This window comes from Monopterus albus, unplaced genomic scaffold, assembly GCF_001952655.1.
Source record: "Monopterus albus unplaced genomic scaffold, M_albus_1.0 scaffold213.1, whole genome shotgun sequence".
In the NCBI taxonomy this organism is placed as follows: Eukaryota; Metazoa; Chordata; class Actinopteri; order Synbranchiformes; family Synbranchidae; genus Monopterus; species Monopterus albus.
Genome location: NW_018128093.1, coordinates 68,335 through 85,431, shown reverse-complemented (window position 1 = coordinate 85,431; position 17,097 = coordinate 68,335). Strand labels below are relative to the sequence as shown.

Below are 17,097 nucleotides of genomic sequence, written 5' to 3'. Positions count from 1 at the left end.
CCATTTGTCTCCTGTTGTACTTTCCCGAGTGTTTCTTAGGTTACCTTCATAGCTATCCTGCTCCATTACCTGCTATTATACTTACTTGCCAGCCAGTTTTCTGTTTTTCTGTAAAGTGCATTAAAGCCTGGTTTTGTCACTAATAAACAGTATGCTTGTGTTGTGTCTGCTTCTGGGTCCTCACTTCACCGGACTGTGACAGTATGATCTAGTCATCCATCACTACCAAGCCCCAGCTCCATGCTCAGCCACTGACACCAGGTCTATTCTTGACCCTGGGTCAAACATCACCACCGGTGCCACATCTCTTTCTGTTCCGGCCATAACTGTTGACATCACGCCCAGTTTTTTCACCATTATGTTTGCATCTGGGTCCTTGATCCACAGACCTGTGACACAAGCATAGTTGGTTTGCAGCAGTTGGGCACCTCTAAAGAAGCATTTGCACACAGGAAAACTATGAAATGGCAAATAACCCGGTAGACTGAGGAGCAGAAGTCTAATGGATGATCAGAAAATCATTTGCATGGTGAAGAGAAAACCCTTTATGCAAAGCAATAAAATCTGGGATGTGTAGGTGAATGTGTTCTTGTCAGTAATCAAGAGAAGGCTTCATGACCACAGCCTCAGAAGATTTACTACAAGATCCAAACAACTGGTAGGCCTCAAAAACATACAGGCCAGGCAGCTTACTAAACATACAAAAAAAACCCCAGTAGATTTGTGAAAAGGTTCTATGGAGTGATGGAACGAAAATACATTTATTTATGAAACTTTAAACTTTGGGCACTGTGTTGTGTTGCTCACTCACTTGGCACGTGAACGTAGTGTCCATTATATCATTTCCAACTGAATGTGCTGCAGCACAGAGCCTTACAGCTCTTATCTTGTGAAATTAATATTCACTATACAAATAATTATTTAAATCATTGTCTTGTAATTATTATACACAGTTTCAATTTTCCAAATTAATATCAGAATGTCACAGTGACATTTCCAATCACATTCTTAGCAGAAGGTAATTGCTCTCTTTGTGTATTCATGGTTTTCTGGTGTATATTAAAGAATACTGCAGTATCAAAGTTCTTTTGACATTAAACACCGGGGTATCTTCAGTGACTCAGAAGCTGACATGGTTTTGTCCTACATTAACCTTTCTCTTTACCTTTACATCAGTAATTTCCAAGATTTCCTGGAACAACTTTCAATTCATACGCAAAATGAAATAAATAAATAAGCGAAGTCATTTAAAAGCACTGCATTCAGGTGAGCTGATTTAACCAAAGATGGAGAAAACATCTCTCTGCTTCTTTTGTTATGAACCTCAGCCTCTGAATGTTACTAAGAATTATGCCTTGAGAAAGAAACCTTTGCTCTTTGATTTCTTTTTTTGTTATTTGCTTCTCTTCTTTGATTTGATGGACCAAAACCCGACGTGCTGGAATTTCTTTTTATTGCTGAATCGTTAAATATAAATATATGTACTAGTGAGAGAGCAAAAATGTTTGTTTGAAAGCATCTTCAAAGCTTTTTGTGTTTCTGCATATGTCTCTGGATTGACATTCTTGTCTCTATGCCTCAACGCTGCTGCCTAAAAGCCTTTATAAATCTGTCTCTTTAGTGTGAATTCTACTCAAGTCAACCTTCCCTGTCAGAGAGTGCTTTTCACCGTGTATTTTAGTGACAGGTGTTAAAATAACAAGAGAGAGAGGGAAAAACTTTTCCACACCATTTTTACCTATCATTTCATTTGATACACTTCTTTCAACCCAATGTTTTCTCTTAATGACTCAAAGAAAGGTTTTAAAAAGTCTCACTTAACTCTCGCCCTCCTATTTCGCCAGTCAACTTTTCCATTAAAGAAATAAGCATGGCATGACTGTAAATGGGGAAAGCATTAAAAAGATAATTTATTCCCAAAGTCATTATTTAAGTTGACTCTCTGACTGCTGATCCAGAAGCTTTCCAACTCATTTTAAATGCATTATGCAAATGACACAGGCTCATTAATGACTGTTTTAGTTGAAGATTGACTGGCCATCTGTGTCTGAGAAGGAGCCTGTGTGCTGTACGCGCTCTTACTACATGGTTGTCTGTTTGAGAGAGATCGGGTATACATTTAAATGTCTGTATGCTCTTTTGAAGTTGTCAACAAAGTATAAACAGAGATGAAAACTCATTACAAGTGTTAAAAATGCTGATTGCCACTATTCTCACCAATCATAAGGGGAAAGGGGAAAGCTGGCCTGTAACAACAGTCTCCAAAAGCTACTGTGGGGACCGTCTCTGCCATAGCGAGCTAGCTTTAGCTATCAAAACACATCTGCCTGCAGCTGCAATGCCTTGTGGGAGATTCTTGGCTCACGCATTGAGTGCAAGAGTACGTGCAAGTAGAAAGTTAGGTTGACAGGCAAGTAGGCCAACCAATGGTTTTGCTTCGGACGTGTAAAATTATTTGTCAGGCTTTTTTCAGCCCTGCTGCTGCCACGGACGACAGGAGGTTTTCTTTATGTTGTCGGTACATTTAGTGTGTTCATTGCCATTGGAATAAAAAGAGAAATTCAAGAAACGTAACAAACAGTGCTTGTGGAAGGAATCACAGGCCCTACCATTAAGCGGCACATCAGTTTGCTTGGCAGTAGGACTATTTCATGGCCACTGCAAATATCAATCAGTTACCATTGTGCTGCCAACCTCCTACATTCACCCGACTGCTCTGCACCTTCTCAGACTGACAGAGTCCATACAAGTGACTGATTGAAAGTGTCTTTCATATTTTTTTTACCTTGTCACTCTGTGATGAGAAAAACTCTAAACCCTGCTGTCTCATTACTGGAGACTCTAATCTATCTGACGGAGGAGAGAACAGTCTGAACCACCTGAGGGGAAAAAAAAATCTAAGGATCACAGGGATGGAAACATTTTGAGATCTTTTTTGTTTTGTTTTAAAAGTAGTTGCTCATCTGGGTTAACTAAAAATATTGGCACACTTTCATTTTCTTGTTGATTTAAATCCCCCCTTTTACACCTGAAAACTCCATATCACTTCCAGAAAAATTCAGATCAGGAATGGGGTTATGTTGCGTTATTGTCATTGTTATGTTAACTGCATGTCACAGAAATATTCTGTGGTGGCTACGTATTAGAATGTACTGTCACTAAGTTGTGGATGACTACCCACTTATAAATAATAACGTTCCATTTACACTGTGTTAGAAGTGTGGGCAGTATTTTCAAAGCCTCCGTACCTGAAGAAGAGCCGGTTTGGACTCCAAACATCAAAGATGGGGGACTCAAGTCACCTGACTTGACTCGAGTCAGACTTAAGTCGCAAATTTGAGGACTTGAGACTTGCTTGTCTAACACTGGTAAAACTCGACTTGACTTGGCAGTCACGACTTGAAACTTGAATTATAAAAATGTAATATTTGTATTTTTCCCAGATATTAAGAAGTTACATTTTGTATTCAAAACACAATTGGGTGATTTCTAGTGCAATGAACACAAACCTGGTGGCTACCACAACATGGCAGACCAGCAGAGGGCAGTAGGTCGCAGGACACAGCTGTCCTAGAGGGACCTAGTCCAAAAATAATAAAATATGGATTCAAAGATCATGTTGTCAAGGATGGTAGTAAGAGGAGAACAGCAGTGCACGTACAACCAAGTGCAGTGCAAAAATCAGCAACACAACCACAACAACATCCAACTTCATCTGTCACTACAGAACTCATACAGAAAGGCCAGTGTGTAGATATGTATGTTAGCTAACTTAGTAACTGGTCAAACGTTGGCTAGGAAGCTAACGTTGCCTTTAAGTTGTCAAACTTGGCTTCAAATCAGTTGTACGTTTTATTGAGAAGAGTTTCTGATGGCAATTAAAGACGTCTTTTTAAATTTAATAGCTAAGAGTTAGTTTATAGCCTATGAAGGCGCAATTAATAATCAGAGGTTTTGAACAGTTCACTTAAATACATGACATTCCCACAACGTTATCAGATCATCAAAATTTTGTATGACTTGACCCATGACTTGCTTGATTTATAGGGACTCGACTAAGGGAGCAGTCAACAGACATACAAGTCTTTGTGAAAACAGACTGTAGCAATGTTTTTGGACTCATCACCTGGAGAAGATGCCTGTGTGCCCTGAGTATCTTAAAAGCATCAGAAATCCACTGTGTGTTATACTTCCCTGTCTCCTCAGTGTGGACTAAGATAGTGTGTCGTCTTTTCAATGAGTGACTGAGTCTCCCTGGAGCAAAGCTTTTCTGGGTTACAGAGACAGTGAGGGATTACATTTCCCTGGTGCCAATATGTTAAAACCTCAGCTATTATTAATAAACCCCTGAAACCTAAGGGACACCCCCCCGTTCTCATATAATAGACTCATTAATTGACTCATTTAAATCCATCTAATTATTTAATCAATTAAATTCAATTTAGCTTATTTCACACTTCCCATTTAGCATCAACTGCATGGTCTTGGGGGGGAGGTGATGAAAAAAGTCAAGAGAACCGACGAATAAATGAGTTTCATAGTAATAATTGCTAATACACAAGATAATTACTGAAGTAAATTGATCACTTTGTCTTAATTGATTTAAGCTTATTAAAAGGGCACGATGCCAGCTTCGTTAGTGTGCCTTGAGCACTTTATCGAGATGACAGTAATTAGAGGTAAATGTTCTTCTTTCTTGCCTGTCTCTATCATACCCAGGCCTAAGACATCCATCATGACTAATGGACAAGTACTGTAAACCTGTAATGAAAAGAAATATTGAAAGCATTTCAGTGGAAGGTTCTCCCACTGCAGGGCCAGGTAAGACCTGACCAGGGACCATTTACACCCTCACTAGACATTTTCAAATGAAAATAGAACCGTTTTTTCAGCTGTACCTGTGAAATTGTTTCTGATGTTGATTCTACACGCAGATAACTCTTAATATTTTGTGTGGTCTGAATGCAGTTTTGGTGAGGTTGAAAGTCAAAGTGGAGTAGAAAGTGAGGAAACACCGGACCAGCCCCAACCCAACTGACATAAAAACAACTCATAGTTCTTTTTTATTGTTAAGTGGCATATAGTGGTCACATAAGACAGCAGCAATTTATTCAGCAAATACCCTAAAAGGACATGTTTGCATTCAAGTGGCTGTACTAATTATAACAGGAGTAAAGGAGGAAGTCATGTGCTGGTCTGCCATGTACCGATAGGTTGCCAGGTTTGCTCCCATTGCACTAGAAATCACCCAATTGTGTTTCAAAACCAAACTGTAACTTCTTATAGCATAATGCACGCAAATACCCTAAAAGGACATGTTAAGGTTAGGGTAGGCGGAGGGGCTGACAAAACACAGACAAGACTGTTCTTGGTTACCTGTTTGAAACTAAGTGTGTTGTTTCTTTTAACCATAATGACAATCGATTTCTAAACTTAACACCCCCACCCCCACCCCCTTTTTTTTTGTACTATAACCATAACCACTAGGATCCACTAAAGAGATGTTAATGGTTTTTGTCTGACCTCAGCTAGAACACTGGACAGCAGATATGGAAGATCAATTTGTACTACAGTCAGGGTATGCATGAAGTTCCCTATTACATCTATTTATCTACAGCTTTTAATAGTTTTTGATGGCAAAAGTAATAAAACTAAGGATATTTTCCAAATTTAAACTCAAAAATCATCATGTAAATCATTTCAACTTTCTAGGATACATAAGTGCTAAGAACATTGAAATATTTTGCTAATCCCAAACCCTGAAGGTAGTTCTCAAACCACACTGTCAGCGGTTTCAGGACTGACAGTTCACAGGGAGGTCTGTGAATTATTCAGAGAAGACAGGACACCATGCTGCTAAGACATGTTGCTGCTGAGTTTTTCAAATGGAATTTTTCACTTCTTTGGCCACCAAAAATAAGGTTCTACTCAATCCCAGCAGAAAACTCAGAGGTCTTAGAAACTATATTGTCTGCATGGCCAGTTACTTCTACAGTAGGTGTCCTGGGGAAAAGTGATATATTTGTAAAATGGGTGAAGTGACCCTTTAATATAAAACTGTTGATTAGAGTTGGCATTTTACCAATTTAGAGCTATATCCTAAATGAAACCCAACTCCAATAGCAGCCTCTGCCATTGCCATTAGTGAAGACAAACATGCCTGTGTTGTGTGCACAGTTGTTCTCCTGGTATAAAACGCCAACTGACAGATGCCAGCACAGTGCAGAAGAATAGCTTCAAGGTGAAACCTGCTGAAGCGACTATCAACTTAGCCTCCAGTGAAAGCTGGGGCTGAACCCTGCAGAGGAAACCTGAGGTTTTGTTCCACATCTACTTGGAAAGTCAAGGCAGCAGGTCTTATACAAAGCTATTTTAGAGAGCACTTAGGATTAGATTGGTCCTATGGTGGCAGTCAACCTATTTCCTCACAAAGGAGACGGGAGAAGAAAGTACTGTTTTCAAAAGTTTCGGCGAACCTTTTTCTAAGACTGCAGTATCTGGCACAGATTCTTCAGATTGCCATCCTTTCATTTAGCTTTACCATTTATTTCCAGAAATGGATCTTTGAGGGGAAAGAATGTGTGATATAGAGAAAAAGAAGAGAGAGAGGAGGATTGCAGGTTTTCACAGGGAAGATGATGACACTGTGAAAGACCCGCATCAGTAGTGTGTGTGTGTGTGTGTGTGTGTGTGTGTGTGTGTGTGTGTGTGTGTGTATCTTCCTGCCCATCCAGCCATGGAATGTCAGATACAGAAGAAGATATGGCTCTGCAGGGGATGGCTGCTACCTAGTGCATGTGTATGTGTGTAGTGTAGAATATTGCACTGCAGGGGACAATCCGAAACTTCAGCATCTATCATTAAATCCTCCTTGAGTCTCAACACACACACACACACACACACACACACACACACACACTTGTGTGCACGCACACCTACACACGCACACATTCCCGTTTTTAAACTTTCATAGCCTAAACTGAAGGGTACAAACTTTAGCCCTGAAGTTGAAAACTTTGCAGAGGAAAGTTCTTGAATGCTGAATACTGAGTTTTTTTGTTTTGTTTTTTGCAGAAGTCAACTATTAATTCAGCGTTAGATCATTTGTAAGGAGAAGATTTATTACACAAATGAAAATAAGCAGGTTTCTGGTATGCTGTGCATACCACACAAAAGAAAAAAAATACTCAAAAGTGTCTGTGTGCATGCTACAGCTGCTCTAAATAAATAACTTAATAACATGAACAAACTAAATCTAATGAACATAAATGTACTAAATTACAGTACTGTGGTCCAAAGCCTATCCTTCATATATATGGCCTTTACATTAAGAGTAACCAAGTAAAAAATATAGTAAAAAAAGTAAAATACTTTTACAGACAAGCTCTGTGCATATAATATCAAATGTAGTGAGTCAGTCTTGTGTTATTTATATATGCAAATACTGAGGTTTATGATTCCAAATCCCCCTGCAAGTCACAAACAGATCGTTCGTTTGTTAAATATTAATAAAGCCAAGAAAATTCACTCATTTGAATATTGTTTGGAAGTTTATCATTTACTGTGTTTTTTGGAAAAACAAAAATCCTGTTAAATCAACATCAGCCATTTTTTAAGAAATGTAATTTCCTTGGGCTCTCTGTCTATCTCAAACACACACCTGTACCTGCAGAGATGCGCACACACACACACACACACACACACACACACACACACACACACACACGAGTCCCATGGAAACAAATCAACACAGGTGTAGGACTTCAATCACCCAGTGTGACTCGTTCTACAAGGGAAGACGCATTCCAAATCCCTGCAGGACTGAGCCTGTGGTTATACAACCCAGAGGCTGCAGCTGATTTTGATTCAAGCCCCCCTTTTTTTTTTTTTTTTTTTAATCCTCGGAGACTCTCACCTGCATCTCTGCTGGCAATAGAAAGGCCTCGTCTGCACTACAAAAGACTTCACTGCAAAGAGCTCGAGGAAGAACCGGGCTGAATAAACCAGCATACAGTATGCTGTGGGTTATGAACAGGGTGGTGTCACCCCCTCAGAAACTCAACCTGAACACTTCAGTGGAGCAGCTCAGTCTTGCTCAAGGGCAGCTGTTGAGGAAAGAGAGGATACCATGTGATCACACTTATGGTTTCTTTGGACACACCGTTTTGCCCCATACAGTGGCAGATTTATAGTAAGTACAGAGTTTTGGCTGCAAGTGGAATCAGAACTGAACTCAGCATGAGGTGCCTGCATCAGCTTGACTTTTGTGGCCTTATGCTAGTTAATACCCTGTTTACATGTGACATTGTGCATATGCAATCTGGATTTGTATAATGTTGCATTTACACATGGTATTAATGAGCATCCACATTATATCTGTTCTGCCCACAGTGCAAAGTACATAGGCTGACAGACGAGTCAACAAACTGTGCTGTGATGCTACAGGTTCTACTTAATGCTCTTTCTAAAAGTGTGGGCGATCTGTACAGATGTCACATACACCTCACTGGGATAAGATTACTGTGTGAGGCAGACAATCTCCCAAACTGGACTGACCAATCCAACTGCAATGCACATGCTTACTTTATTCAGTAGATAGGAAATTGTCATAGCCACAGCCACACGCTGCAGAACACAACAGTCATAAAGTACAGCAAATGACCAAGTCAAAATGCAGTAATATACAGAGCTGTGCAAATGTTTTAGGCACTGAACTTAAAATGAGGATGTTTTAAACAAATCATGTGAATAGTTTTTACTTATCAATAGTTTAATTTATTTATCAGCCTTCATACAAACTGCAGTAAACAGAAAAAGTCAATCAAATCAGTGTTTGAACTGACGCCTCTCTGATATTACTGCATGACAGATATGAATCAATGCATCTAAAGTGTCTAAAACCTTTGTGCACTGTATATCAAGTGTGTAACCGTTTTTATATGAGCTACCAATTAGCTTGAATGCTACAACTGAAATAGTGATTATAATTAAACATATGAATATTTGCCATTATAGAAGTTATAAAAGAACATAACACTTCAGTCATTTAAAAAGAAGTTGTCTCTGAACATAATCCAGGCAGCAAGTCCACTTGTCATGATGACATAACCGAGAAAGCAAATGATTAATATATAAACATAATTTCTAGGAGACATAGTTCGTAACCATTGTTAATAAGGACTGGAGTAAAAGTAACAGAATTAAACACCTTCTACCTTATGAACGTCCTCTGGAAAACCAAAGTAGCCTAGAGCATCTTTGTGTTGTGGATAATCAGACAATATTCCGAATCAGAATCAGCTTCATTGGCCAGGTGTGTCGGACACACGAGGAATTTGACTCTGGTACATCGGCTCTCAATGTGCATGTACATATCCTCATGCAAGGGGCAAGTAAACCACCGGTCATTTTACAGGATTTTAAATAAAAATATACCAGCATTATTCTTTCAAAAGCTGAAATTCAACTATATGGAATGCAGCTACAGTGTAAACCTGAATTCTGTACAGACTGAGTTCTACCCAGACGGATCAAAGAACAAAACACACATTCAATATTTATAACAATGTCAGGGCCTGAATGCAGAGCCAGTGTGGGAAAAGCAAATAATAGGGGAGAGGGAGAGAGAGACGAGGAAAGAAAGCTAACACACTGTCATATAAGAGAAAAGTACAGAAAAGGAAGACTGATGATGAGGATGCAACAAGGAAGAACAGAGGATAAAGATATGAAAACTGGCATTAAAAGGAGAAAAATGAGGAATGGGTTCAAAGAGGAGTAAAAGGTGAGGTAACAACAACATGGATAGAGCGAGGGAAGAGAAAGCCGTCACTAGACGCCGCCCAACACGTTACTGTTGGTCGTAACAAACTGCACCAGTGACATTTGGACTCGTTTACAGGACGACAGTCTCGCTTTACCATCACAGCAGACTAACCAGGCTAAGAAAGGTACTTTTGTTGTTGCTGACAAAAAAAGATGGAGGAAGAAGAGAGTTGGGATTTCTTCTGTTGCTTTGGTCTTTCACTGTGAACGCAGATATTTACTAACCTGACATCCAAAACATGAGTTTATGCAGGTTTTTCCATGTGGAAACACCAACTTAATATGTAACCAATTTAATGTGGGTGCAGTTTTAGGTAAAGACAGACATATGAAAATATTCATCTGTATTTAATTGTTGTTGTGTCTTGCTGCTTTTCTTCTCTTTTGTCTCTCCTCTATCCACTCACCCCAACCGGTCGAGGCAGAAGGCCGCCCACCAAGAGCCGGGGTCTGTCGGAGGTTTCTTCAGTTAAAGGGAGTTTTTCCTCCGTGTTGTCACCAAGTGCTGCTCAGGGGATTTGTTGGGTTTTTCCTCTGTAATAATAATAATAATAATAATAATAACAACAGTAAGGTCTAGACCTTACTTTGTAAAGTGTCCTGAGATTATTGTTGTTGTGATTTGGTGCTACACAATAAAACCGAATTGAATTAAATTGTCGAATTCACACACACAAAGACAAATACTACAACTCCCACTGCAGGCAAAAATACACACACACACACATACACACACACACACACACACACACACACACACACAGCCCTCTGTCTTGCACAGACACACACAGCATGAAGGCTCCACTGGGGCTGACTGGTAGCCTCTGCCAGAGAGTTCACATCTAGTTCAGGTGATGCATCAGAACACACACACGCACCCACACACACACCCACACACACCAACAAATCTCATGTGATGCATCACAGTGATTTTAGGTACCACTGGGCCTGAAAGTTGTCTTTCTCTCTGTCTATCTCGCTCACACACACACACACACACACACACACACACACAGTTCAGGTGAAGCATCAGTGTAATTACTTCAAGCTCAGCTGGATGTCACACAAACAGAGTTTTGGTGAAGTTAGTTATTATATCTTTGCTGTGCTCACAACCTTTTTTTCCCTCTCACATACAACACACACATTGAGTTCAGATATGGGCGTAATTATTCGTAGCATTGCTCTCATTGGTCACAGGTGTTGCCTCTAAATGAGTGTAAATGAAAGCCATTAATCGTTGCTGGAGGCAAAGCTGAAAGAGAGTGATTAGCAACAACACAGTCGGCAGTGCAACTGAAAAATGACTGCAGGTAGGAGATGGATGTGTGGATGAAAGGGTGATGGATGGAAACAACAGACACATTTGTATGTCTGTGTGTTGCAATTTGATCCTGTTTTAAATTTTCTATGATTCAGTATGAATTACACCTCCCAAGGATATCAGTATCTCCGACGTCTGTTGCAAATTAAATCCTAAAATGCTTAAGAAAGAATAACTCCTAATAGCTCTAGAACTCCCCTGTGAATTATCATGTTGTAAAGTTTTCTTCAGTACCAGAGTAATCCAGTGGTAGCTGGCTGAATATCCATGGCTGCACTGCAAGCAGGAAGTGCTAATAGCAAATTCAGCATACTTTAAATGGAGCCAATTTGCCCAAATCTAAATCAATAAAGACTAAAACAGTGTGAGGCTTTGAAAACCCCTGAGCAGGGAAGTGATTACCTTGAAGCAGCAACAAGCTCTCTGAAACATATATAGCTAAATAGAAACTGACAAAGCAAAAATATTCTGCAGCATGTTTCTTGTTTTCTATCCCAAATTGTGGCTTTCAGCTTTCCTCTCCTGCTCTACAGCCTTTCCTTTGCCTGCTAGCATCACTTTCATAGCTACCAGAGGCTCAACACTGGCCAGAACAGAACACACCCACAGCAAACATTATACTGTACCAGCTAAAAACTGCCAGCAGCATCAAGGTTTTGAGTCAAAAATGAGTTCACGTACCAACAATGCTGAATGTCCTATTGCTAAAGAAGGTCTCCCTCTGAAGATGGGTCCATGCAAGTTAAAATCTGTAAAAAAACAGAGTGCAAGGACTGAGGGGGGAAGTAGGAAGCTGGATGGATGAATTTGCTTGGGTCTAGGAGAAGATTAGAAGTAATGAGAATCAAACAAATGGCATGTGGCACACTTGTTAAAATACTGGAAGAAGGACAGTCCAGGTGGAAGGTGAGGAGATGACAAACAGAGATGGAGGAAAAGAAAAACTGAGGTAAAGATAGACTGAAGCAAAGATACAGGCGTTCATTAGTGAGAGAAAAGACTGGTAATAGAACTGTGAGGACTGATGGACGAATTTATCATTTTCTATACAAGTGTGAAAATATATGTATGATTCAACTGATGATGGATCGTCATCTTTCATTTGTAAGAAGCTAATACTCCAAACTTCACTTCATTAATCAGTCCACAAACTGTATTGATTGGTAGAACAGGCTGCTCAGTTTACACTAATGCATCAATATCGGTTCAAGTATCAGGGCTTTAAACATGAACAGTAATTTTTCACACTAATCCACTAATCCCTGCTTAGAGGTAACTGTAACTGTTTACTTGTTAAATAATTAGCAATCTCTGAAATTTCTACTTACTGGTGCCTTGAAACCTGATTAAGAATTCTCAGGATTTTATGTATTTTATTCAGCTAAACTACTTATGGAACCCTTTTCCACACAGTTCTGGTGAGCAAGCAATACAAGGAGCAGGTTACTAAGCAGGTACATGAAGGGGAGGAGTTATTCTGGGCAACCAGTGTTGCATAGTGACAGGGTGAGATGACTGATTGATGATGGTGAATCATTAACTAGAATTTCCACTTTGTGAGTGAATACCTCCACCAACCAGTGAAATTCATGAGACTGGGAAAGATGTGAGGTCACTGTGACCTTTGACCACCAAATCAGTTCATCCTTGAGTCCAAGTGAACATTTGTTCCAAATTTAAACAAATTTGGTAATTCACAAGGTGATTTAGAGAGATCTTGGTGACAAGAATGGGCTATGCGACCCAAACACATAAAGCCTCCAGCCACAGTTGGTGCCGGTGCAGAGGCATAAAATTACAATTATTATTATCTGGTTATTTGATACACAGTCCAAGGTACAAACCTGTATTCAGAAAAACATAAAGTAAGAAGAGAAGCAACATCAGCCACAGTCCTCAAGGTGCATTAACATTCAATCAGAGAGCCTAAAATCACATGTCCAGCTGGCAAACTACAGCTAAAGGGTATACTTCATCACCTTGAACAGTTTAAAGTCAGTTCACTTTTGAATTATGGGTAAATTTAGACAAATTTGACAATGATGGTTGTTCACAATAAGAAAGACGTACTGGGGCATTCTGAATCGGCTGCGTATCAGATTTGTTTCTCCAACTGAAGAATACAACACTGAAATAATTCAATAAAAATCGTCCATGAGGCCATTTAAATGATCATTGAGATAAAATAGAGAAATGGGAATTTAAAAGAGGGAAAATTACTTCCATAACAGCTGCACCCTTTTTAAAAATACTGTTTAAGATGAATAAGCAATTAAAGTTCAATAGGACCAAAATATGTAAGTGGGTGACTAACAATGTTATTTGAAAATATATGATGGTTTGTTGACAAGTGGTCAGAGGATGAGTCATGATACCCTCAGAGCTGTAACCAAGTATGATTCCACTGACTCACCAAGCATTTTCTCTTACTCTACTGATAAGTGACATCACTAATGTATCTCATGGTTATCAGAAGAAGAAAACACCAAAAACTGCCTCAAATATCCTGTGGGTGGATGTGCTTTGCATCTCTGAAGCATGACGTCTACACAAAGTAATGAAAGACGACAGGAGGTTTTCACCTGGCATTACAAAGCTGGAAGACAGTTGGCAGGACACGGGTGTCACACGCGGCGCTCCCCGCTGTGTCGGTATCACATGTCCACTCCACTTAGCAACCTCCTCCATCACTGAGCAACCATCACCAAGGTGACACTGTGAAGCTGCCACTGCCATGCCCTTAGAGACTGTCACTATGGTAACATACTGCTGTGCATGCTATGCCAACAAGACGAGGTACCGGGAAAGGGTGAGCAGAGGTTAGAAACTCGGAATCAACTTTTTTTTTTTAGCTTGATAAAAATGCTTTCAAAAGAAAGGAACAAATATTTAGTTTGAGTTTGGTTTAACAAGAGAGAAGAGAAAAAACCACCGTCAGGCATTAAACATCCACCGCATATTTTCTGGTGGGTGTAACAGCTCACACTCACTGGCATCAGGCCCAAATTCCTCAAAATTGATGAGTGTTGCAGAGGGTTTAACTCTGCATGTGTCAACAATAGATGGCTCTACAAGGCTTAAATCTTTCCTTCGCCTGTGTGGAGGTGTGTTTAAGAGGGTGTGACTAATTGACTGATAGGATGCTAAATACTGTCTGTCGGCCCTATCAGTCAACAATAACAGACCAGAACAGTCTTATTATTGCACTAATGAGGTCACACAAGCACCTCAGTACTTTACCAAATTACACAGAAACCATCTTTGACCATTCAGACAGCTAATTGGCTGACTCCAAGGATCAGTAACAACACAGAACTGACTGTCAGTGTTGGATCACTTTTCACATGTGGCTAAACAACTGCGGATCATGTTCCTTAATAGTCACAGCTACAAACATCTGCAGACACTGCAACACTTCCCTTACTAGAAATAAAGATAGTTCTGTGAACTTGTGAAATATTCCAGTTTCAACCAGCCACCAAGGGAAGTTATAAATGCCTGACGTTTCTCGCTACACCAAAACACTCTCTCTTCAAACTAGTAAAAACAGAAACCTTAGATTTATGGTGTTTTCACACACACTACTTCAAAGGTTTGAGATCACCTCCATTTTTCTAGTTGTTATTTTGACAGGAAAGCAGTTCAAGTTTAGTGAATAACTTTAAATGATACATAGTTAAGAAATAAACTTCTAGAGGTTAAAAAACACATAACCAAAAACTACAAATGTATTACAATAACTAACAAATATTAGGAGTAGTTTGCTGTTTGGAATATCTCAGTCCAATCGTGTGTCTATGGCAAACCCAGACAGAGTGAGCCTGGAGTGCTTTGTGTTCACAACGCGCAGGTTAAGCAAACCACAACATGGACTTGAACCGAGCTGCAGACACCTCAGGACGTGGTCTCGGTGCATTTCACATGGGTCTGAGTTCATTTGGAGTGTTCACATATGCGCCAAAAAGGCTGAATAAGCACTCAACGTGCTTAGAAAACATTCTTAGCTTCATATCAGCAGTGAATTGTCAAAAACTCAAGTTAAAAATTCTTCAGAACTCAATTTTACATTCATTCTACAGGATGAAGTAGTGAATGGGCCTATTGGGCACAGGCCCGGGGGCCCGAGAGGTGAGGGGGCCCCTGTACCAGGGCTTTTGCATGAAATGACTGTGAACATAGACACAAAATGAATAAATACAGATGCAAAAACAGCCACAAAAAAGAGTACAAGTAAAATATATAGATAAAAATAACCACAAAGAGATGCAAAGTGACTAAAAATACAGGTTACTAGGAGATACAAAATGACCACAAAGACACAAAACAACAAAATATAGATGCTAAATGACAACAAAGAAACATTCTTTAGTCTGGGAATCTTTGTTTCTACTGTATGTAGGAGGGGCCCAGTGTCACATAATCAGTCCAGGGTCTACACTACATACATTCTACAAAGTCACCTTAAAGTTTATAGCTTTAACACAGCACTGCAAGAAAAGTTCTTAAATCTCACAATAAGACCGTAACATATCAAACACAAACCACAACATCTAAACATAATCTAATCTAATCTTTAGTAGAAACAGTGGCCAGGTGACAGAAAATGAGGGGGACAGATGGGGGAAGCAGGTCCCAACCCTGAAGCAAAGGAAGTGCCCCTGATGTTTGACATCTGTACTTTATTACTTTAACACAACAACAAAGATTGAACAACCTGAAAATCATGTATGATTTCCTAAAACAGTTAACTGCATATAACTGACTTGCACTAAGGCACAAAAAACATGTTTACTCTCCAAATTAGGACTTATTTGCAGCAGCAGAACAGCAAAATCAATTCAAACAGAAACTGCAAGTGACAGCTCTTAAACAGGGGAAACATGAGGGGGAGAGCGATGAAGAAATCAAGAGGTAATCTAGCCCTCACTACAAAATAAATTTTTAACAGTAAAACAACATAATAGTACCATAATTATGAACACACATTCAGTCCCAGGCCCAGAGTTCTCACAGCTGCATTAGATTTGGTTTTCCCTTTTTCTAAATTGCTTATCTTATTGTTTTAACTAGTGTACAGCATGAAAAGTCTTCCTAAGTTCTGTTTTGGCAAAAGGCTGACAGGGAAACTGTGCCTGGGATGTGGGACTCTGGGGTGGGCAAAATACTAGAAACAAAACCTCACTGCAAACTACAGAATTACTACAAAGTATGAATAACACTCCTGTAAACAGCTTCAATGAAATCTAAAAACTTTAACCTTCATGAAGGTAGGGTTTATATTAATTGCTTTATCTAGGAGTAAATAAACCAGCAACTCATTAAACTACTAATTTGTCACTCCTTATTTTACAGTCCAGTGACTGACTCAGAGAACCAGAAACATTCAGTTGGAATATTTAGAAATAAGAAGCCTACCAAACTACTTTTTGCAGGCCACTGTCCAGCTCCAGTGTATTATTTGACCTCCAGACTGTGCCTTAAGCCTTCACTTACCTTGTGCCCAGGTTCAGTCGCTCTCTGATGTTTCTACAATGGTGGAACAACCTTCCTTCACTGTGGAGAACGCGTTTGTAGAAATGTGGCTGAATCAATTTAAACAAGCACTTCAACTAAAGGGCCTGCACACACTTTCAAAAACTCCTCAGTGAACACACTTCCTGGTTTTTCTTCTTCTTCTGAGGTTTATCTGTAGTTGGCAAACAACAAATTAGTGCATTAGCACCACCAACCAGTAAAGAATGTGGCTCATCAAAATTTACGTCTTTTAAAAACTTTCATATTCTACAGTACTAAAACAAAAACCGGTAACACTCATTTCCTGTGTTTTTTTAAGTTAACTTTTATTTGCAACCTTGTTTGCAGTTTAATTTCCCTTTATCCCAGAATGTGCTGGTGCCTATAAAAATGATACAGTTAGTCCCATCATTTGAATTCTATAAATTGTTTGT

The 17,097-nt window shown here is 39.5% G+C and overlaps 1 long non-coding RNA gene across 1 annotated transcript in view; it reads right to left on the bottom strand.

The window, feature by feature from the left end:
- Positions 1 to 16,827, bottom strand: part of LOC109971032 (uncharacterized) — a 98,766-nt gene extending 81,939 nt beyond the window's left edge. The window contains exon 1 of the long non-coding RNA XR_002276481.1: positions 16,643 to 16,827. This is a non-coding gene — a long non-coding RNA (uncharacterized LOC109971032). The remainder of the gene's footprint in view (positions 1 to 16,642) is intronic.
- Positions 16,828 to 17,097: the final 270 nt, after the last annotated feature.